Source organism: Meles meles, chromosome 9, assembly GCF_922984935.1.
Source record: "Meles meles chromosome 9, mMelMel3.1 paternal haplotype, whole genome shotgun sequence".
NCBI classification, from domain to species: Eukaryota; Metazoa; Chordata; class Mammalia; order Carnivora; family Mustelidae; genus Meles; species Meles meles.
Window position 1 is genome coordinate 34,063,461 of NC_060074.1, and position 22,852 is coordinate 34,086,312.

The 22,852-nt window shown below is 40.1% G+C and overlaps 2 non-coding genes across 2 annotated transcripts; both read right to left on the reverse strand.

The window, feature by feature from the left end:
• Positions 1–1,450: 1,450 nt before the first annotated feature.
• Positions 1,451–1,523, reverse strand: TRNAF-GAA. Its single transcript has one exon. It is a non-coding gene; the product is annotated as a tRNA-Phe (tRNA).
• Positions 1,524–15,110: 13,587 nt separating this feature from the next.
• Positions 15,111–15,263, reverse strand: LOC123951190. Its single transcript, XR_006820362.1, has one exon. It is a non-coding gene; the product is annotated as a U12 minor spliceosomal RNA (small nuclear RNA).
• Between the last annotated feature and the right edge of the window lie 7,589 nt (positions 15,264–22,852).

Below are 22,852 nucleotides of genomic sequence, written 5' to 3' on the forward strand. Positions count from 1 at the left end.
GCAGTCATTGCCTGGTGTAGCTTTTGGACATCCAGATTGTCTACAAATGCCATCAGCAAGAATGAAAGATCTTTAAAAAGTTGAATAATAAAGGGAACATGGGGATTTCATCCTTAATCTCCCCCAGAAAAGAAACAATTAGGAGCATGAGATCCACCTCAACAGAATAAACCCAGTGATGGGGGTAGGTCATGGGAGGTACCCCAAAGTAGCAGGGGGCCTCCAAAAATGGTCAAATCGGCTTCACTATGGGAAATTTGCCTCCAAGACCACCACCCAGACAGAAGGAAAGTTTGTTGACAGTCTGGGCTCCCTCCTGAAATCAACCTCCCAGTAGATAGTGTTGAGCAAGGGGCAAGCACAATAATCAAGAAAAGTCCATCACATGACACCTTGGCAAAATTCAAAGGTCAGGTCACAAATTATCAGTAAGTTGTTGTAATGAGGAAATCTTCTGCATCACTTTTCTAAACCTTTTCTAGGTCACAAATCTAGAATCTGATACTTGTGGACAGTCTTCCCAGGGAAATGTGTATATGAACACGCAAGTTTGCATTCTGTTTCAGAGACTTCAAAGACCCCTCTCCACCCTCTGCTGCTTGTAAACTCAGGGAAGACCTTTGGAATAGAAGCTAAATCCCATTCTGCAAAACTAAAGCCCAGTGGGAAAATATGCTTTTGCATTGACCATATAAAAGCAAGGAATTGTTAATACAGAATTTATAAATAATCAGGAGGGAAATGATAACCTTTAATACTACCTTATCAGATGGTGGGGTGAAGGTCATTAGAAATAACTCACATCAATTGGAAGTGATGTGTGAGCCACCTCCCCACTCCCTCCCCACAAAAAAGAAGAAATAACTCACATCTCATAGCTCTAGCTTTTGAAGTTCCTAGCCAATAGAAATAATAATGATGTTCAAAGTAAAAATCATTAACTCTATACCTACCACATCTCAGGCCTCAGACACACACTTTGTTTAGTTAACAAATTTTAAGGGCCATTTTTTTTTAAGAGGTGGGGGGGGCAGGGACAGAGGGAGAGAGAGAATCTTAAGCAGGTTCCACACCCCAGCATGGAGCCTGACATGGGGCTCAACCTCAGAGATCATGATCTGAGCCAAACCAAGGGTCTGAGGCTTAACTGACTGAGCCACCCAGGTGCCCCTTAGTGGTCATTTTAAATAAGTTAGCTACATAGAGCTTAGAAGAAAGCCTGGCACTTAGCAAGTACTCTAGATAAGTCAGCTATTACTATCACACTCAGGAAGTTCAACAGTGCTAGTGGGTTTATATAAAAAGGCCCCCCAAGAGACCTGACACCACCCCTCCCTAAAAAGCCAATGATCCGCCCCAGAAATCTGCATGAGAGCCTAATTTTCCCCTTACAGCTTACATTTTGTTGAGTGCTGCCAGGAAGTACATTTAGCATAAACATCAAAAAAACTGCTGAAACCCGGGATTGAACCAGGGACCTTTAGATCTTCAGTCTAACGCTCTCCCAACTGAGCTATTTCAGCTTGCTCAGGCAGCTTTTCCTGTATAACTACAAGGGAATAATATCTGTTTTGTAATAGTAAAAATGTCAGCAGGTTGACGGTTCAGCTGGAGGTAGACATTTAACAAATAGTATAGAGGTGAGGAGGCAAGGTCCTTGTTTCTAAGCTTAAAGTAAAAAATAATAATTTCTTTTCTCGGTTATGTTTTAGCTGCTTTGCAAACGGTGTTTCCCACTTAAAAATATATCATGGGTTCTTCTTGTGTCAGGGAAAAAGTCTTTAGTTGGCATTCCCATCTAATATATGCTTAATTTCTAGAAAAATGACAGCACGGTCCACTTAAATATTTAATGAAGTATCAGCCTCCACGAAAGCCATGTTCCTATAGATGTAGACATAGCCAGATTAGAAGCCAGCTGAAGATGACAGCTCCAAGGAGACCACAGAAGGGAAATGACAGACACAAACAAAGGGAACAGGACAGATAAAGTAAAATGAAAAGCTGTGGTAACAGAGTAATGGGCTTCCAAGGATGCCCGTGTCCTAACCAACCCCAGAAAACACAGTACGTTAGGGCAGCTGGCAAAGGAGATGCAAAGTGGCCATGGAATAGAGGTTGCTCCTCCGTTGACATTGACATGGGGAGAGGATCCTGGATTATCCAGGTGGGTCCAAGGTCATCACCACAGTCTTTCTAAGTGAGACAAAGAGGCCGGCAGGCAGAACCGGAGAGATGGCAGCATGAGAGGAAGGCCACCTGGCATTGCTGGATTGGAAGGGGGGGGGCACAAGGAATGGGACAGCCTGGGGAGGCTGGAGAATGCAAGCAAGGGGACTCTCCCTAGAGCCTCCACAAAGGAAGGCAGCCCCCACCGACGTCGTGGTTTCAGCCCACAGATGTTAATTTTGGTCATCTCACCTCCAGAACTATAAGATAATAAACAGGTGTTGTATTCAGTCACGAAGTCTGTGCTAATTTGTTACAGCAGCACTCAGAAATAACTATAAGTTCACCAAAAATATATTTATTAGTTCCCAAGGGACAAATGGGAGACTCCTCTCCTCACCACCACAGCACAGTAAGGAATCAGAATTAGCTGAACAAGGTGTGGCTGTTCCCACTGACGGTAGAGAAGATCTCTGGGGATGTCAGAGGCCAGAGCTCGTCTGCAATCAGCAAGTGGGGGCTGCTGAGCAGAAAGCCGTCCACGAGGGTGCCCGCAAAATTTCCTGGAGAGTAAGTACCCGTGGGTCTTCTGCAAGCCCCTGCAGCTGTGCTTTTCTCTCTTTTTTTTTTTCCCCTGTTTTTTTTCTTTTTTTTAAGATTTTATTTATTTATTTGACAGATAGAGACCACAAGCAGGCAGAGAGGCAGGCAGAGAGAGAGTGGGAAGCAGGCTTCCCACTGAGCAGAGAGCCCGATGCAGGGCTCGATCCCAGGACCCTGGGATCATGACCTGAGCCGAAGGCAGAGGCTTAACCCACTGAGCCACCCAGGCGCCCCTCCCCTAAGTTTTTATTTAAATTCCAGTTAGTTAATAAACTGTGTAATATCAATTTCAGATATAGGATTTAGTGATTTATCATTTACATACAACACTCAAAGCTCATCACAAGTGCCCTTCTTAATCCCCATCACCTATTCACCCCACCCCCCATCCACCTCCCCTTCAGATCCACCATTTTGTTCTCTATAGTTAAGAGTCTGTTCCTTAGTTTGCCTCTCCTTCCCTGCTCCCACCATATCCATTTGTTTTGTTTCTTAAATTCTACATATCAGTGAGATCATATGATAATTGTCTTTGATAACTGACTTATTTCACTTAACATAATACCCTCTAGTTCCACCCACATCTTTGCAAATGGCAAGATTTCATTCCCTTTTGTCTCTGAGTAGTATTCCATTATATATAGATACACCGTCTCTGCTTTTTTTTCCCACCATCTCTGCTTTATTCATTCATCTGTTCATGGATATTTGGGCTCATTCTGTAATTTGGCTATTGTTGATAGTGGTGCTGTAAATATCGGGCTGTGTGTGTGCCTTCAGATTAGTATTTTTGTATGGTTTGTGATGGCTAAATCATAGAGAAGTTCTATTTTTAACTTTTTGAGGAACCTCCATACTGTTCTCCAGAGTGGATGCATCAGTTTACATTCCCACCAATAGAGCAAGAATGTTCCCCTTTCTCTGCATCTTGGCCAACACCTCTTGTTTACTGTGTTTTTAATTTCAGCCATTCTGACAGGTGTGAGGTGTAATCTCATTTCAGTTTTGATGTGCATTTTCCTGATAATGAGTGATGTGGAGCATCTTTTCAATGTGTCTGCTGGCTATTTGTATGTAGTCTTTGGAAAAATGTGTATTCATGTCTTATGTCCATTTTTAAAACTGGATTATTTTGGTTTTGCTGTGCTTTTCCATGAAAGAGAAACCCCTTCACTTATCAAGCCTATGCTGTCTCCCCAGTGCCCTCTATTAGCAAAACCTAAAATTTTGTCACCTGGCAAAGGAGATATTGTCATAAAGGAGTGACAGTATCTCTAAGCAGGACAAAGAAGAATGGAAAACAATGCATTCATTGTTACGGGTAGAGTGTACAATCCTGCTTTTGTAAACAAAATGGTATATATGATATATATACATAGATATTATAATAATATTTGTTCACACTTAATATGTACTTACTCTGCACGCCAGGAGCAACTCTAAGTATTTTACATATATTAACTCATTTGCTTTTTATAACAATCCTCAACTGCAGAAATTATTAATATCACTATTCTGTGAATGAAGAAGCTAACACACCACCCTATTAAATAACTTGCCCCAGGTCACATGGCTAGTAAGTGGCAGAACAAGAATCATTATGGCTTCATAAGCATAGAAAAAGGAAACAAGAAAAAAATATGTATCTATTAAAAAGCTAACTGAATCTTAGAATTTAAGAATGTATAATACTAGAAATTCTGGTACCTTAAATGTTTTATGTCTCCAATGAATTCTACAGTTTGAAGGTAAGTTAACTTTGGTGAGTTAAAGTCTCAGATTCTTTTACCCTAAATAATTTAAAAAAACCTGTAAACTCAGTAAATAGGGAAGGTAAAGTGTAAGGTAAGGGTAAAGGTAAAGGGTAGCTAGGTTCCAGTATTGGCTTGAAATACATTCTGGGGCACCTGGGTGGCTCAGTGGGTTAAAGCCTCTGCCTTCTGCTCAGGTCATGATCCCAGGATCCTGGGATCGAGCTCCATATCGGGCTCTCTGCTCAGCAGGGAGGCTCCTTCCTCTTCTCTCTCTGCCTGCCTCTCTGCCTACTTGTGATCTCTGTCTGTCAAATAAATAAATAAAATCTTTGAAATATATACATATATATATATACATATGCTATGTGATTTAAAATAGGAGGCTGAATATAACTTCATTTTTCTTAGATATTTAAGTAGAATCAGTGTAGTAAAAATCTGGTGACTTGTTTCCATGGGCCTCAGTTTCCTCAACTGTAAAATGGAGATGACACCTGTCATGGGCTGAATTGTCCACGTTCCCCAAATTCAGGTGTTGAAATCTTAATTCCCGGTACCTCAACATGTTACTGTATTTAGAGAGGACAGCTAAAGATGTGATTAAGTTAAAATGAGGCTGTTAGGGTGGGACCCCAATCCACTCTGACTGGAGCCCTTATAAGAAGAGAAACCAAGTACTTCTGCAAGAAGGACCAGTGACGAAGCAACAAGAGCGCAGCCTTTGGCAAGCCAAGGAGAGAGGCCCTTAGCGGGACCCAACCCCGCCTGCACCTTGATCTGGGACTTCCAGCTTCCATACCTGTGAGAAAATCTATTTCTGTTGCTTAAGGCACCCATCCTATGCTATTTCATTATGGCAGCCCCAATAAACTAATACAATACCCAATGCACAGAGTAAAGAAGGAGATTAAGCAAGGTCCTATATGTCAAGAGTACGAGATAAATGCCCAGTGGTAATGGTATAGGGAGTAACACAAAGATGTGAAGCCAAAGACAAAACTCTAATTTTCTTTCAGATTTTGTTTCTAATTTCAAAGGATTAACTCCCTGTTAATACCTTTGTTTTGTCCAGTAAATTTTTGTAGGAGAAAAGAAGCATACTTCTGTCCTAAATGCAAACGTCCTGATTAATATTGTAGGTACTTTGGGGATAAAAACATTTTCTGAAGTGCCAAAGTCTTTTGTCTGAAACTGGGGGTCTGATAACCAGATCATCACTGTACTTACAATTTCTTTCGACAACAGTTTGGTAGAAAAATATATTTTTTAATAAGAGAACATTGCTTCAGCTCCTGGTGAGGCCTAAGATCGTTTCTAAATGTCTCTTTGGAAGATAAAACTAAAGCATTCTATGTCAGGATACCTTCAAGCTGTGGATACCAGACATTGGAGTTTGAGAGGCTTTTAACCCTTTGAATGAAAAATAAAATGACAAACAAATTTTAGCAAACCAGTAAACGTGGAAAAACAGCTTTTATCAAAATAAAGCAAACAAACAAAAAAAAGTCAGAATGAAGGACGAAGGGTCGTTAAAACAAACCTTCTCCTCAAATCTAAGACATTTCTCTTGAGCAGCTATGCTCCTCGAGCCCTGTTTCCCAGAAGCAGTTTTCCTCAGATAAGCCATATGGTGTTACGCTTACGACAACCATAACGTTTGGGATTTCTTTCCCAAATTGGCGTTCTTTACAAATGCGTCCAGAGAGACCTCTTCCTCCTGTGTGGTTGACCATTCCATTTATCCCAAAGGAAATGAAACATTGGCTGTAGGAGGCAGAAAATCGAGACTCTAATTTATTATGACATACTCTCCATCAAGGAAATTAATTCACGGCATATCAAGTATTAGAAATCCTGACATTCACATGGTAATAGATACTCCTCACAAAGCTGGCTTCCATCTGCCTCATATTCCTGTTTATGTTCCTCCAGGGCCACCATCCACAGTAGAGATCCCCTGGGAGACCTGAGTCCAGGCAGCGGTGCGGTGTGTGAGCGGAGACCTACAGGGCAGGCCCCGCCTGCTGTGGTCTTAAGCCTTACTCCATGTGGCTGCTCACACTGGAGACACAGCAGCCATGGTCCCATTTGCTTCCCTTCCCAGGTGCTGCCTCATAACCCTGCTGGCTCCCAGATCCTCCTGACCCATGTGGTCAGGCTGTGACCCCAGCTCCAAGAGCAGAATAGTGGGATGGACCAGAACTGTCTGGGCTTCCAAGGACTGAGCTTCAAAGTTTGAACCCCGTGACCATCCCACCACCTGAACTGGAATCTGATCCAAGGTCCATATACGCTTCACACTAGGACATGCCAGCTTTCCCCAGAATATAATTCATGCTTAGAAAGCAGATGAAGTACCTTTAGAAGCTGTGTTTAGTGTCATGGTTGTCGTTACTCATTGTGGATTGGCCATACTAAATGCAGGTTTGGTTGTGGTGAATATGACCTAGTTATGGCCTTGATGTCCTGTCTTTCACACAGTGGAACAAAGTGTCCATTGGCCTCTGATTACATTCTTACCTCCCATTGGCCATATTGACATCTTACAGTCAAACATCTCTGGTCCTCAGTATCCTTAGTTCTGAACTCCACCATTTAGATCCTGGCCAGGTGTGACTTCTAGGATTGCATGGGTCATTAGCAGTGGAGTGGGACAATAGAGACCAGTGGGCTGAGGAGTGGTTATGACCTTCAGAGAGCAACCCTCAGGACTCAGGATGGTGCCCCGGCACCTGAAAGGCTTGTAGCTTCTACCAAAAGCCTTCATCCCCCAGCAGCGTGTCCTCCCGGTATGTTTAGATGTGACTGCTGACTCACCATTGACAGACTGTGTACTTTAAGCGAACTTCTCAATAGAGGTGCTAGATTTACACCATTGCATTTACAGTTGATGGAGCTAGAAGTTCTTTGTGGCACAAACCAGAGCATCTCTCATGCTCTGAATCTCATTAGAATGAGCCTCTAACAGGCTCCATAGGACCCTAGTTTCTAATACGTCAAGTTAAGTGTTACAGAATTCCAAAAAAAGTAACTAGGAACTATAGTTTAAATACTGGCTAGTCCAGTATTTAATACAGAAGTCCGCGGTTAAAAATCACTTTCACCTAGGGAGTTTTAATTGATCATGATATTGTGTGAAAGTTTATAAAAGTTTTAAAACAAAACAACAAGGAACTTCATCTGATTACAAGAAAAAGCTGCCCATCATGATTCAGCCATGTTAGGTGTCAGAGTGATTGGTTAGAACAACTGTGAGGTGCCTTGAGAATGACCTTGTAAGCTCAGTTTCCCAGTTTCCCCTTCCCCCCACCCCCACTGTAGACTTTCTTACTTAAATTCTGTGAGATTTTAAGTTACCCCTAGCTTATGCAATATAGCTGACTGCAACAGCCAGGTTATTTCACAAGCCTCAAAAAAACATAGCGATCCACTTCCCACTTTTTTTTTTTTTTAAGATTTTATTTATTACTTGAAAGAGAGCATGAGCAGCAGGGAGGCTCAGTCCCAGGATCCTGGAATGATGACCTGAGCCAAAAGCAGACGCTCAACCAACTAACCGACCCAGGTGTCCCCACTTCCCACTTTTGCCAAGATCTAGAACCTTCAATTTGACTCTTGGTTAACTGTCAGGTGACCTTTGCCACCTAGAAAGCAATGTTTAACGAAATGACCTCCCCTGACTCTACTCCCTTCCCCTCCACACCAGTGAATTTGATTATGAAAATTAATCCTTGGGAAACCAAGGGAGGGACAAAATTGTAAGTAACAGTTGACAAAGTCTGAACACAAGGTTTCTATGTCTCAGGGACCTCCCTCACTAACAAAATTTTCATTTTCCAAAGTAGATCCCCAGACAGTTTTGGACGTGCCTCCTGACTTTTCTTTAGCGTTTGAAATAACAAATTGCCTCTTAGCCCCCCGCCTTTTTTCTTAACCCCACAACCCATTAAAGTAAACAATGACATGTAGCCTCGGAGGAGCTCCTTCACAAGGCAGACATGTGATCACTCTTCGAAGACACATTGATATTCATTACATTCTATCCTGTGATTATATCTTACTTTTTTCTCCTACAGTCTTTTCTTCAATAGAATTCTCTTATTTTCTGAGGAAAACCTTTTTTACTCTCATTTAAAGCCACACTCAAAAGCATTCCACCATCCACAAGACTTTCATGTGCAAGAGGAAAAACCATCTCCAGTGGAAAAGATCCTTGTGTTCAGCCCCTGAGATACTCCTAGAACCACATCATGGTTTCCACAGCCCAAAGTCCTCATGGTTAATATAAGGAAAATATTGTGTGGGCTGGTGGCTGGGGTTGTCCCCTTCTCTCTTGGTGCCTGCTCCTTTTCTAGGAGACTTTGAAGTGCCCCTCTGTATCTATTCTCACCTGCTCTCCTTGAGTTTTCTGCTTTGGAATCTAACATCTCTTTCTCTGATCTTCACCACCACCCCCAGCTCAAAAGTATCTATTAAGGCTGGGACCTTACATGACGGTGATAAATTATCAAAATTATTTGGTAGCACTATACCTAGGTAAGTTGCCTCAAAGCAATAAGTCTTAGCTAAGGGAAATGTTGAAAATGGTGAAAAATGCAAGCTCATGTCAAGTTTTCAGGACTGAGACTCTATATTCACACACACAAACCTTGGCTTACTTGAAAATTTTAACTTGATTAAACTTTAATCAGTTTAATCAGATTCTGGGCTTTTCAGCGTCTCCACCATGACCTTGAAACCTGTCTCACCATTTCTTGGTGCTCCCTATTATGGGCAGGTGAAGAATTTTTAATGGTTGCAAGGTATTCTAGGATGTAGAAAAAAAATTACACAAAGTCATTTAATATGATTTCATTTTGATAATTCAAGCACCAGAACACCAGAACAATGCAATATTTCTAAGTGTTCTGTGACCTCCTTTTTATATAGAGATCTAGAAATTAAAAAATTAAGTGACTTTTGTCAGGATGGAACAAAAAGTCAATAATAAAGCTGGGAAGTACAGCCATATTCTGCAAGTCTTGATCTATTAATCAACTGGGACACAGCTCTGCTGTCTAAAAGAGGCAGGAGAATAAAAATTCAGTTTGGGGATATTATAGGCTTAGAAGAGAATAAGCATGTAATAAAACTACAGAAACTGAAATTCCCCTGCTATTCAATACTTTTTCACCAGTGAAACATTTCAAAATTATAGCAAATCCCACCTGAAGTGCAACCTGAGATTATTTGCTTTGGAAACATTTATCTGATTAGAAGGAGTGTCATGCCTTTCTCAGTTTAATGTGAATGGTGGGTGTTTAGCCACATACAGCCCCAAATCCCCAACACAGTAATTCTATGTAATTTATCATCAAATAGTTAATTCTCATAAGTTATGGAAGAGAGAAAAATCAAAAGGTAACTCTGAAATTAGAAAGTTATACCCATCAAAAATAAGAGCTTTTCTTTCACTTCTCTGGAAATTCTAGATGACGATTTACTTCACTGTTCAAGTCATAGTTGAGATCATCCATTTTAAAGCCAACCCAGTCAGTTGCCTTTAGACACGGATAAACAACTATTAACTCTGTGTAGTCTGGATATCTCTCATGAAGTTGTATCACACAGTGGGTTAAGCTGTGGGTAGACACAGCTTAAGTTGTGAGTTGTGAGTGATCAACCAACTTACCAAGTGAGTCATCCACTTATAGAAATATTTTTCTGTATTAAATGTATACTCATCAGAAAAGTCAACCTTTGCTTGGATTGGTGCACTGTTGCCCACAGTTGCAGCAGACAGATGGGTGTATTTTATTCTCAACCATACTATGAGGGATCCTGCCTAAGAACACCAAACGAGACTCACGTATTGTTGGCGAGTCTCCTTTTCACTGCCATGATGGCTGAGAAGGTGGCAAGGAGGTAGTGGGGGGCTGTAGGTACTTAGGTCTCTGCAATTAAAACACAATCACATTTTCTTATGACAACCACTTGATACAAGCTTGACTTTGAAGCCAAAGAGCAAAGGTTGAAAGCACACTGAGAATTCTACCCCCTTTCCACTTGGAACATTTGAATGAAAATGCGCTGAAGGACGGTCTGGTTAACAGCGACACATAAATGCAAGCAAGCAGCAGAAGGAGGAGGAGCTTCCATTCCTCATCTCATTTGTGTATTTCCTTCCCATCCCGGGCACTTGATGAGAGCTCTAGACACCCTCCCATAGAAAGACAGCCTTCCCTTGGGCACTGAGCCCACGGATCGCACTGGGCTATTGGCCTAACTCCAAGGGTAGCTCTTATTGGAAAGAAATAAGCTGGCATTGCTTTGCTACTTTCTGAGAATTTAGAGGATCCATGGTTACTCATGTGGAGGGTATTTTCCAGTCTTTTGCTTGCCTGTTGCATCCACATGATGCCAGTATGAACTTGAACTTCCTAAGTTACAAGGGAGCCAAATAACATTTGGCTAAGACATTTTAATGTTTATTTATAAAAATTTTTATAAATATAAATATAAATTTATGAATATATATCAATATAAATTTATAAAAATATAAATTTAAATTTGTTTATAAAATTTTTATGATGTTTATTTATAAAAACATTTGGCCAAAAAACATTTACCATTTTGTTGCTTTTCAGTGAGGTGTTCTACAAGCTTGAAGAAGTCTGTTGTTTGTGTTGTTATTAATCCTAAACACCATGCACAAAAATATCCTCTCTCCTTGCTGGAGATATTAATTTCAAGCAACATAATGCCCCAAATGGCTGAATGCAGACATCAAAAACAGGCTAAATGCACAAAAAAGGCATTTTGCAAAGAAATACACATGGCCATTGAACACATGAAAGAAATTGAGTACTACTAATAATCATAAAAATGCAAATATAGTGATGATTTGGTTTTTTCTCCCATCAATTTTTGAACAATTTGTTTCAATGATAGTATTAAACATTGGCAAAAGCTAGATGAGGCAGACAATCTTGTGAACTACTGGAGAGAAAAGAGTAGGAGAACATTTCTGAGGAGCACACTGGCTACCTATAGCAGGGCCTTCTAGAAGGCAAAGGAGTTTTGATCCAGTATTTCACTGCTAGGAGCCTCTGACAGAGAGTTAGCTGGCCCCAAATATCTTTTCTCCCTTTTTTATCTTAGAAAAAAAAATTCACCTAGATTCATAGAATTAAAACTACATTTCCTAGCCACAACAACATTATTAGAAAAATAAAAGCTTAAATACAGTTTGTTTTGAAAAAAATTCTATATATTTAGCCAAATGAGAATTGTAAACAAATGTAAGCCAAGAGTTTAGCAACAAATATCTCTAATTTAAAGTCAGATTATGAGGATTATGAGTGACATTTCTTTCTTTCTTTATAACCTTCTATACTTTTCCTCAAAATATCAATTTTAAAACCGAAAAAAAATTATCAAAAAAAAAGTAGAGGTTTATATGGTTCACAAATATTATGCAAGTGTTAAGACAGTAAGAATCCCTACCATATTACATCATAATCATAGACCCTAAAAGCATGACAAATAGTAGTCTAGGACAAAGTAATGCATGCTAAACATTTTGCTCTTTAAATATTTATTTAAAAATTACTGTTTCAAAAATAAATAGTGATTTCTTAATCACTATCAGCTTAAAATTTCCATTCTAGATAGAGAGGCACCCTGAATAAATGATGGGTGGGGAAGGCCAGCTCACGTTGCTTAGGGTCCACTCTAGGAGGTCATGTTTAAAGAAACAAGGGGGCACCCAGGTGCTCAGTCAATTAAGCATCTGCCTTCAGCTCATGGCATGATCTCAAGGTCCTGGGATTGAGCCCCATGTCGGGATCCACACCCAGTGGGGAGTCTGCTCTCCCTCTCCCTCTGCCCACTCCCCCAGCCTGGTTCATGTGCTCTTGCTCTCTCAAATAAATAAAATCTTTAAAAATAAAAAAAAAATTTTTAAAGAAGCACAATCGAACAACCAACAGCAATGAAAAGAGAAGTCTAAGCTTCGCAGCACCTCAAAGCACATCAAAAGGGTTAAAGGTCTCAGGACTGTCCCTTCTTCTGCTTCCTAATTCTGTTGAGGAAACTCTCATAAACAAAACCCTTACTCTTCTCTTAGCACCAACTCAAGCACAATTTTTTCCCCACTCACCAAAACTTTTTTTTATGTGTTTTTAATCTCCTCAGTCAACATGGCCTTCTCCCTCTTCATGATTAGAAGGTAGAGCAGACAATGGGAAGAAAAGGACCTGGCTGATAAAGGATTTTCTGTAGCAAAGGGGGAAGGGAGGAAAATTTGTAAACACTGAGGGCTAATGAGTTTTGTCTCAGCAAGTAATGAGCAATTGCACCCCAAAACAAGTGATTGGATCCCTTTGATGGGTTACAGATTAATTATATGGAGATTATTAGTTAATCACTGTATCTGACTTCATCAACACAAACTGTGAATTTGGTCAATAGAAGTCCTTCCATCTTGGAAAAATGTCTCCAGGCAATATAGGAAACATAGTCTTGAAACTTTTCATGTAATAACAAAATTCTGACAACACCCACACACAAATCACATTTTCTAATGAAGAAAGGTAGAGCTAAGGAAATTACTGGACTGTCACCACATCATAAAATAGTCAGTGACTTAGAATTCCAAAATCACTTTTTTTGCAGCTAAGAAGAGACCTATGCTATTAACCTAACGTTATTAATAGTTTTCCGCTCTTCAACAGTACCAAGAATTATGACTCATATAATAAAGATATCATTTCACTGACATTAATGGCATTCTCAGGGTTGTAGAAAGCATTGCATGTTCCTTTTAAAATGAGAGTAAAACTCTTTGCACCTATTCTTGATCTTCTTAAAACTTTTAGAAGCACCTTATAATTCATTTTGTCTGATTGTATGTATGTATATATATAATTATAAGTAGGGGGGGGAATCACACTTCTCCACCACACAAAACACAATACTAAGTGCTAAGAATAAGTTCTTGAAGAACAGCTAGGTCTCCTTCTCCTGCCCCTGGGGTGCCACTGCAAGCCAAAATTTGACATTTCACTTAACAATGACAAACTGTTTTTAATAAAATGGTCGCTACTGCCTCCGAGTGGTAGGTCATTTTCAGAGTTTAAATTTCATTAATCTCAAGTCCTATCAGCCTAAAAGGAGAAAATTTTGAGACTGACAGGGTATATATCGTTTCAAGTTTAAATTCTGAACATGATACTGTAGTTTAAGGATGTGAAAAGTATGTTTTATTTAGAAAAGTGTACAAACAACTCATAAGTGTGTGAGTTTGGATGGCTTTGTCCATAAAACCTGCATTCCACAGGGAAGCAGACAGCAGGCTTTCATTTCTCACTGTTTTTCAGATAACGCTCCTTGACATCCGTGTTTTGCTGGTGGCGCTTTCACCTCTAGTCATCAGCAACACTGAGCCACCAAGTGTATAGAACTCATTACTCATGAAATGCATCTGTGGAAAGAAAAGTGTTGTTTTAAATCGCTAATGCATCAGACTGGATTGAATTATCTGTTTGCTATCTCCCTCCCTTTCTTCCTTCCTCTTTCTTTCTTTCTTTCTTTTTTTCTTTCTTTCTTTTCTCTCTCTCTTTCTTTCTTTAAGATTTTATTTATTTGTCAGAGAGAGAGAGAGAACACAAGCAAGGAAAGTGGCAGGCAGAGAGAGAAGCAGACTCCCTACTGTGCAGGAAACCCGATGCAGGGCTCCATTCCAGGACCCTGGGATCATGACCTGAGCCGAAGGCAGACCCTTAACTGACTGAGCCACCCAGGCACCCCCTGTTTGCTATTTCTAATGGTAGAGTGATAGTACAGTTAATTTGTCAAAAATGAAGATCTGGATGACAGTTCTGAGGACTGTTTTAAGCAAGTGACAAGGCAAGGGGCTATTCCCACAAGTTGCACAAACTTGTTGAAAATTAGCAGCCAACAATATAGTTTGCCCAAATCAAACCCTACATAATTAGTACACTGGATTTTGGAGTTTGGATTTGGGATGGTAGATCAAAGGCATCTCTACCTTTCTTCCACTCTGAAATGAACCAAATACATGAAGGACACTAAACAATAATGGCAACTCGGTCTTCCAGGAAAACAGAAAACACTAAATATCAAAATCATGGAGAGAGCTGGGAACTTTGGGGAGAGCTGTCAAAGCACCGACTTCTGCAAAATGATGAAGCTTCCATGGGACAAGCCAAAGACCTCTTAGGTGGAACAAAAAGATTTAGGTGCATGGGCTGGGCTGGGGATACAGAAGACCCCTTGAATCCCACTCGACTCCATGGAGTGACAGGCCACAGTAAGAACAGTCAGAAATCAATGAAGCAACCAACCCAGGTGTTTAGACAAACAAAATGGATCCAAAGAAACCACACGCAAGAAAATAAAGATGAAAAAGTGATAGAACTAAAAGAATGAATCCAATAGTTCTTTCCTCCTTTCTTTTTCTCTTTCCCTTTCTCTCTCTTCCTTCCTTTCCTTTCCCTTCCTTCCTTCCTTCCTTCCTTCCTTCCTTTCCTTCTCATCCTCATTAACTGCCCTCATACCAGTCCACTCCTCCACGAAGCAGAAGGGGCAGATCACGACTCCCAGGCATCGCACAAAGTAGGCAGCTCTTCTCAGAGACAACTTTACCCACTTAAAAGTTCATCTCACATTAGCATTTAGGATTCGGGCATCACCCTGAACCCTCATTTTCCTTCCTTATTCATACATTTAAGGCATCCAATGGTTGTTACTTTAAATACAAAATGAAAATTTAAAAATCTAGAAAAACCATCATCTAATCTGGTAGTTCTCAACGTGGGTCATTTTGCCCACCCCTTCATCCAGGGGACATTTGGCAATGTCTGGAGATATTTTCGGTTGTCACAGTTGGGTAACAATGGATGTTACCGGCATCTGGTAGGTAGAGGGAGGGATGCTCCCAGACATGCCACGTCAGGTCCCATGACCAAGAACTGTTTGACCCAAAACATCAGTAGTGCCCAGGCTGATAAACACTGGTCTGATCTGATCATGAAAAAGTATGGGAATTACAGATGAATAACAATGAGGATGGAGAAATAATTCGACTCAAAGGCATTTGAAAAATTATAGAACACTTTCCCAGAAAATGTGAGTTACCAAAAAACTGTGGAAAATGTAGAGTTTCTAACCAAATTATCATGGAAGAAATAAAGTTGCAAAAAAAGACAAAACAGTGAGAGAATGAGAGACAAGTCCATCGACATTTTAAGGAACAGATTGTTGCAGTGTAATTTGAATTTTTCCAGAGCATATAGTAAGGAAAAAGAAATCATCCTTTTCTTTTTTTTTCTTAATCAGAGTTAACAAGTTAATACTAAAACCTGACAGAGAAAACCCATGGAAAACAAAATTATAGGAGAATCTCAATTATAATTATCAATGTATTAAAAGAAAATATTAGCCAGAAGATTCTATCAGTACTTTAAAGCAATAACACATGATTCCAGGTTGGATTCATATTGATGAAATTTTCAGTATTAGGGAATCCAATTTTAATAAATCTTACCATTTTAATAAATCACAGAAAAACAACATGATTATCTTCATGATTTCTGAAAGGCAACTATTAAAATTCAACATCTGAAAAACCTCCGTCTCTCTCCTTTAAATAAAAGAACATATAAATATTTTCATATCATGATTTTATATGCCATAACACTTTCTATGAGATACACATACATACTTGTATATATAGTTATGTTTAGTTAATTATAAATATGTGTATTAAATATATGTTTTCCCTAAGGTGAACATAAAGAAAAAAAGCCTCTTTCCCAAGATAGGTTATTCCAAATATCTCATAGCCCAGGATACAGAAATTATTTCAGAAGTGCGCACACAACTTAAACAGAACCAAGTAAACACTCTCACCTAGAATTGTAGGTTATACTTGCAAAGCAGCTTTTTCTGTCATTAGTATGACTAAGTTTGTGACCTCAGAGCCTGACCGAACCTTTAGAGGTGTGCGGAATCCAATGGGATGTACTCACAGAATTATTAGGGTTTTGGTCCTGCAAAATAAGAAGGATATTATAGGGGCCCCTGGGTTCGTCAGTCAGTTAAGCATTCAACTCTTGATTTCAGCTCAGATCATGATCTCAGGGTTGTGAGATGGAGCCCCACACTTGGTGTGGAGCCTTCTTAAGATTCTCCCACTCCCCCCACCCAACCCTTTCCCCACTCCCTTTAAAGAAGAAGAAGAGGAGGAGGAAGACTCAGAATTAAAGTGAATCCAATCAAATGTCGAAAGCATCTGGGTAGGAGCTTATAGCTCTAATCTGATTTCAGAATTAAATAACCTGTAATTTGAAGAGGGCCAAAAGGCCTCGCTTTTGACACATATGGACTTATGGTCTCTCTTGGTTTAGCAGCCATTAAAAAGGGCTCTGTCGAGAGAAAGGAGTCAAGATGGCGGAGAAGTAGCAGCCTGAGACTACATCAGGTAGCAGGAGATCAGCTCGATAGCTTATCTAAACATTGCAAACACCTACAAATCCAACGGGAGAGCGAAGAGAAGAAGAACAGCAACTCTAGAAACAGAAAATCAACCACTTTCTGAAAGGTAGGACTGGCGGAGAAGTGAAACTAAAACGACGGGAAGATAGACTGCGGGGGGAGGGGCCGGCTCCCGGCAAGCGGCAGAGCAACGGAGCACAAAATCAGACTTTTAAAAAGTCTGTTCCACTGAGGGACATTGCTCCAGAGGCTAAACCAGGGTGAAGCCCATGCAGGGTCAGCGTGGCCCCAGGCCCCGCAGGGTCACAGAAGGATGGGGGGTGTCAGAGTGTCGGAGAGCTCACAGGTATTAGAACGGAGAAGCCGGCTACAGAGACAGAGCTGAGGACTGAACTCTCAGCTCAGGGTTACCTTGAACTGGTCACGGGCTGGGTGAGCTCGGAGCGCGGCTAGAGGCTGGGGATACGGGAGTGATTGGGTGCTGTCCTTTGGGGGCGCACTGAGGAGTGGGGCCCCAGGCTCTCGGCTCCTCTGGGCCGGAGACTAGGAGGCTGCCATTTTCATTCCCGTCCTCCGGAACTCTACGGAAAGCGTTCAGGGAACAGAAGCTCCCAAAAGCGAACCCGAGCCGATTACTTAGTCCGGCCGCCGGTAAGGGCGGTGCAATCCCGCCTCGGGCAAAGACACTTGAGAGTCACTACAACAGGCCCCTCCCCCAGAAGATCAACAAAATATCCAGCCAGGACGAAGTTCATCTATCAAGGAAAGTAGGTTCAATTCCTAAGACAGCAGAGCAATTCCAGAGGAGGAGAAAGCAAAGCACGGAACTCATGGCTTTCTCCCCATGATTCTTTAGTCTTGCAGCTACTTCAATTTTTTTTTCTTTTTTCAATTTTTTTTTCTTTTTTCTTCTTCTGCTAAATTTTTTAAAACTTTTACCCTTTTCTTTTTTAACGTTTTTTGACTAGTTCATCTAAATATATATATATTTTCTTTCTTTTTTATATTTTTTCTTTATTTGTTTTATTTTTTAAATTTTTTTTTTTCAGAACCTGTTTTTATCCCCTTTCTCCCCCCCCACAATAAGGAGTCTCTTCTGATTTGGTTACAGCGCATTTTTCTGGGGTCTTTGCCACCCTTTTAGTAGTTTATTTGCTCCTTCATATCCTCTTATCTGGACAAAATGACAAGGCGGAAAAAAAATCACCACAAACAAAAGAACAAGAGACAGTACCGAAGGCTAGGGACCTAATCAATACAGACATTGGTAATATGTCAGATCAAGAGTTCAGAATGACGATTCTGAACATTCTAGCCGGGCTCGAAAAAGGCATGGAAGATATTAGAAAAACCCTCTCTGGAGATATAAAAGCCCTTTCTGGAGAAATTAAAGAACTAAAATCTAACCAAGTTGAAATCAAAAAAGCTATTAATGAGGTGCAATCAAAAATGGAGGCTCTCACTGCTAGGATAAATGAGGCAGAAGAAAGAATTAGTGATATAGAAGACCAAATGACAGAGAATAAAGAAGCCGAACAAAAGAGGGACAAACAGCTACTGGAACATGAGGGGAGAATTCGAGAGATAAGTAACACCATGAAACGAAACAACATTAGAATAATTGGGATTCCAGAAGAAGAAGAAACAGAGGGGGAGCAGAAGGTCTATTGGAGAGAATCATTGGAGAGAATTTCCCTAATATGGCAAAAAGAACAAGCATCAAACTCCAGGAGATGCAGAGAACCCCCCTCAAAGTCAACAAGAGTAGGTCCACACCCCGTCACCTAATAGTAAAATTTACAAGTCTTAGTGACAAAGAGAAAATCCTGAAAGGAGCCCGAGAAAAGAAGTCTGTAACATACAATGGTAAAAATATTAGATTGGCGGCAGACTTATCCACAGAGACCTGGCAGGCCAGAAAGAGCTGGCATGATATATTCAGAGCACTAAACGAGAAAAACATGCATCCAAGAATACTCTATCCAGCTAGGCTATCATTGAAAATAGAAGGAGAGATAAAAAGCTGTCAGGACAAACAAAAACGGAAAGAATTTGCAAACACCAAACCAGCTCTACAGGAAATATTGAAAGGGGTCCTCTAAGCAAAGAGAGAGCCTAAAAGTAGTAGATCAGAAAGGTACAGAGACAATATACAGTAACAGTCACCTTACAGACTAATAATGGCACTAAATTCATATCTCTCAATAGTTACCCTGAATGTTAATGGGCTAAATGCCCCAATCAAAAGACACAGGGTATCAGAATGGATAAAAAAACAAAACCCATCAGTATGTTGCCTACAAGGAACTCATTTTAGACGCGAAGACACCTCCAGATTTAAAGTGAGGGGGTGGAAAACAATTTACCATGCTAATGGGCATCAGAAGAAAGCTGGGGTGGCAATCCTTATATCAGATCAATTAGACTTTAAGCCAAAGACTATAATAAGAGATTAGGAAGGACGCTATATCCTACTCAAAGGGTCTGTCCAACAAGAAGATCTAACAATTTTAAATATCTATGCCCCTAACGTGGGAGCAGCCAACTATGTCAACCAATTAATAACAAAATCAAAGAAACACATCAATAATAATACAATAATAGTACGGGACTTTAACACTCCCCTCACTGAAATGGAAAGATCATCCAAGCAAAAGATCAACAAGGAAATAAAGGCCTTAAATGACACACTGGACCAGATGGACATCACAGATATATTCAGAACATTTCATCCCAAAGCAACAGAATACACATTCTTCTCTAGTGCACATGGAACCTTCTCCAGAATAGATCACATCCTGGGTCACAAATCAGGTCTCAACTGGTATCAAAAGATTAGGATCATTCCCTGCATATTTTCAGACCACAATGCTCTGAAGCTAGAACTCAATCACAAGAGGAAATTTGGAAAGAACCCAAATACATGGAGACTAAACAACATCCTTCTAAAGAATGAATGGGTCAACCAGGAAATTAAAGAAGAATTGAAAAAATTCATGGAAACAAATGATAATGAAAACACAACAGTTCAAAATCTGTGGGACACAGCAAAGGCAGTCCTGAGAGGAAAATATATAGCGGTACAAGCCTTTCTCAAGAAACAAGAAAGGTCTCAAGTACACAACCTAACCCTACACGTAAAGGAGCTGGAGAAAGAACAAGAAAGAAACCCTAAACCCAGCTGGAGAAGAGAAATCATAAAGATCAGAGCAGAAATCAATGAAATAGAAACCAAAAAAACAATAGAAAAAATCAATGAAACTAGGAGCTGGTTCTTTGAAAGAATCAATAAGATTGACAAACCCCTGGCAGAATCATCAAAAAGAAAAGAGAAAGGACCCAAATAAATAAAATCATGAATGAAAGAGGAGAGATCACAACTAACACCAAAGAAATACAGACAATTATAAGAACATACTATGAGCAACTCTACGCCAACAAATTTGACAATCTGGAAGAAATGGATGCATTCCTAGAGACATATAAACTACCACAACTGAACCAGGAAGAAATAGAAAACCTGAACAGGCCCATAACCAGTAAGGAGATTGAAACAGTCATCAAAAATCTCCAAAGAAACAAAAGCCCAGGGCCAGATGGCTTCCCAGGGGAATTCTAACAAACATTTAAAGAAGAACTAATTCCTATTCTCCTGAAACTGTTCCAAAAAATAGAAATGGAAGGAAAACTTCCAAACTCATTTTATGAGGCCAGCATCACCTTGATCCCAAAACCAGACAAGGATCCCACCAAAAAAGAGAACTACAGGCCAATATCCTTGATGAACACAGACGCAAAAATTCTCGCCAAAATACTAGCCAATAGGATTCAACAGTACATTAAAAGGATTATTCACCACGATCAAGTGGGATTTATTCCAGGGCTGCAGGGTTGGTTCAACATCCGCAAATCAATCAATGTGATACAACACATTAATAAAAGAAAGAACAAGAACCATATGATACTCTCAATAGATGCTGAAAAACCATTTGACAAAGTACAGCATCCCTTCCTGATCAAAACTCTTCAAAGTGTAGGGATAGAGGGCACATACCTCAATATTATCAAAGCCATCTATGAAAAACCCACCGCAAATATCATTCTCAATGGAGAAAAACTGAAAGCTTTTCTGCTAAGGTCAAGAACACGGCAGGGATGTCCATTATCACCACTGCTATTCAACATAGTACTAGAAGTCCTAGCCTCAGCAATCAGACAACAAAAAGAAATTATAGGCATCCAAATCAGCAAAGAAGAATTCAAACTATCCCTCTTCGCAGATGATATGATACTATATGTGGAAAACCCAAAAGACTCCACTCCAAAACTGCTAGAACTTGTACAGGAATTCAGTAAAGTGTCAGGATATAAAATCAATGCACAGAAATCAGTTGCATTTCTGTACACCAACAACAAGACTGAAGAAAGAGAAATTAAGGAGTCAATCCCATTTACAATTGTACCCAAAACTATAAGATACCTAGGAATAAACCTAACCAAAGAGACTAAGAATCTATACACAGAAAATTATAAAGTACTCATGAAAGAAATTGAGGAAGACACAAAAAAATGGAAAAATGTTCCATGCTCCTGGATTGGAAGAATAAATATTGTGAAAATGTCTATGCTACCTAAAGCAATCTACACATTTAATGCAATCCCTATCTAAATACCATCCATTTTTTTCAAAGGAATGGAACAAATAATCCTAAAATTTATATGGAACCAGAAAAGACCTCGAATAGCCAAAGGAATATTGAAAAAGAAAGCCAAAGTTGGTGGCATCACAATTCCGGACTTCAAGCTCTATTACAAAGCTGTCATCATCAAGACAGCATGGTACTGGCACCAAAACAGACACATAGATCAGTGGAACAGAATAGAGAGCCCAGAAATCGACCCTCAACTCTATGGTCAACTAATCTTCGACAAAGCAGGAAAGAATGTCCAATGGAAAAAAGACAGCCTCTTCAATAAATGGTGCTGGGAAAATTGGACAGCCACATGCAGAAAAATGAAATTGGACCACTTCCTTACACCACACACGAAAATAGACTCAAAATGGATGAAGGACCTCAGTGTGAGAAAGGAATCCATCAAAATCCTTGAGGAGAATGCAGGCAGCAACCTCTTCGACCTCAGCCGCAGCAACATCTTCTTAGGAACATCGCCAAAGGCAAGGGAAGCAAGGGCAAAAATGAACTATTGGGATTTCATCAAGATCAAAAGCTTTTGCACAGCAAAGAAAACAGTTAACAAAACCAAAAGACAACTGACAGAATGGGAGAAGATATTTGCAAACGACATATCAGATAAAGGGCTAGTATCCAAAATCTATAAGGAACTTAGCAAACTCAACACCCAAAGAACAAACAATCCAATCAAGAAATGGGCAGAGGACATGAACAGACGTTTCTGCAAAGAAGACATCCAGATGGCCAACAGACACATGAAAAAGTGCTCCACGTCACTCGGCATCAGGGAAATACAAATCAAAACCACAATGAGATATCACCTCACACCAGTCAGAATGGCTAAAATTAACAAGTCAGGAAATGACAGATGCTGGCGAGGATGCGGAGAAAGGGGAACCCTCCTCCACTGTTAGTGGGAATGCAAGCTGGTGCTACCACTCTGGAAAACAGCATGGAGGTTCCTCAAAATGTTGAACATAGAAGAACTACCCTATGACCCAGCAATTGCACTACTGGGTATTTACCCTAAAGATACAAACATAGTGATCCGAAGGGGCACGTGTACCCAAATGTTTATAGCAGCAATGTCTACAATAGCCAAACTATGGAAAGAACCTAGATGTCCATCAAAAG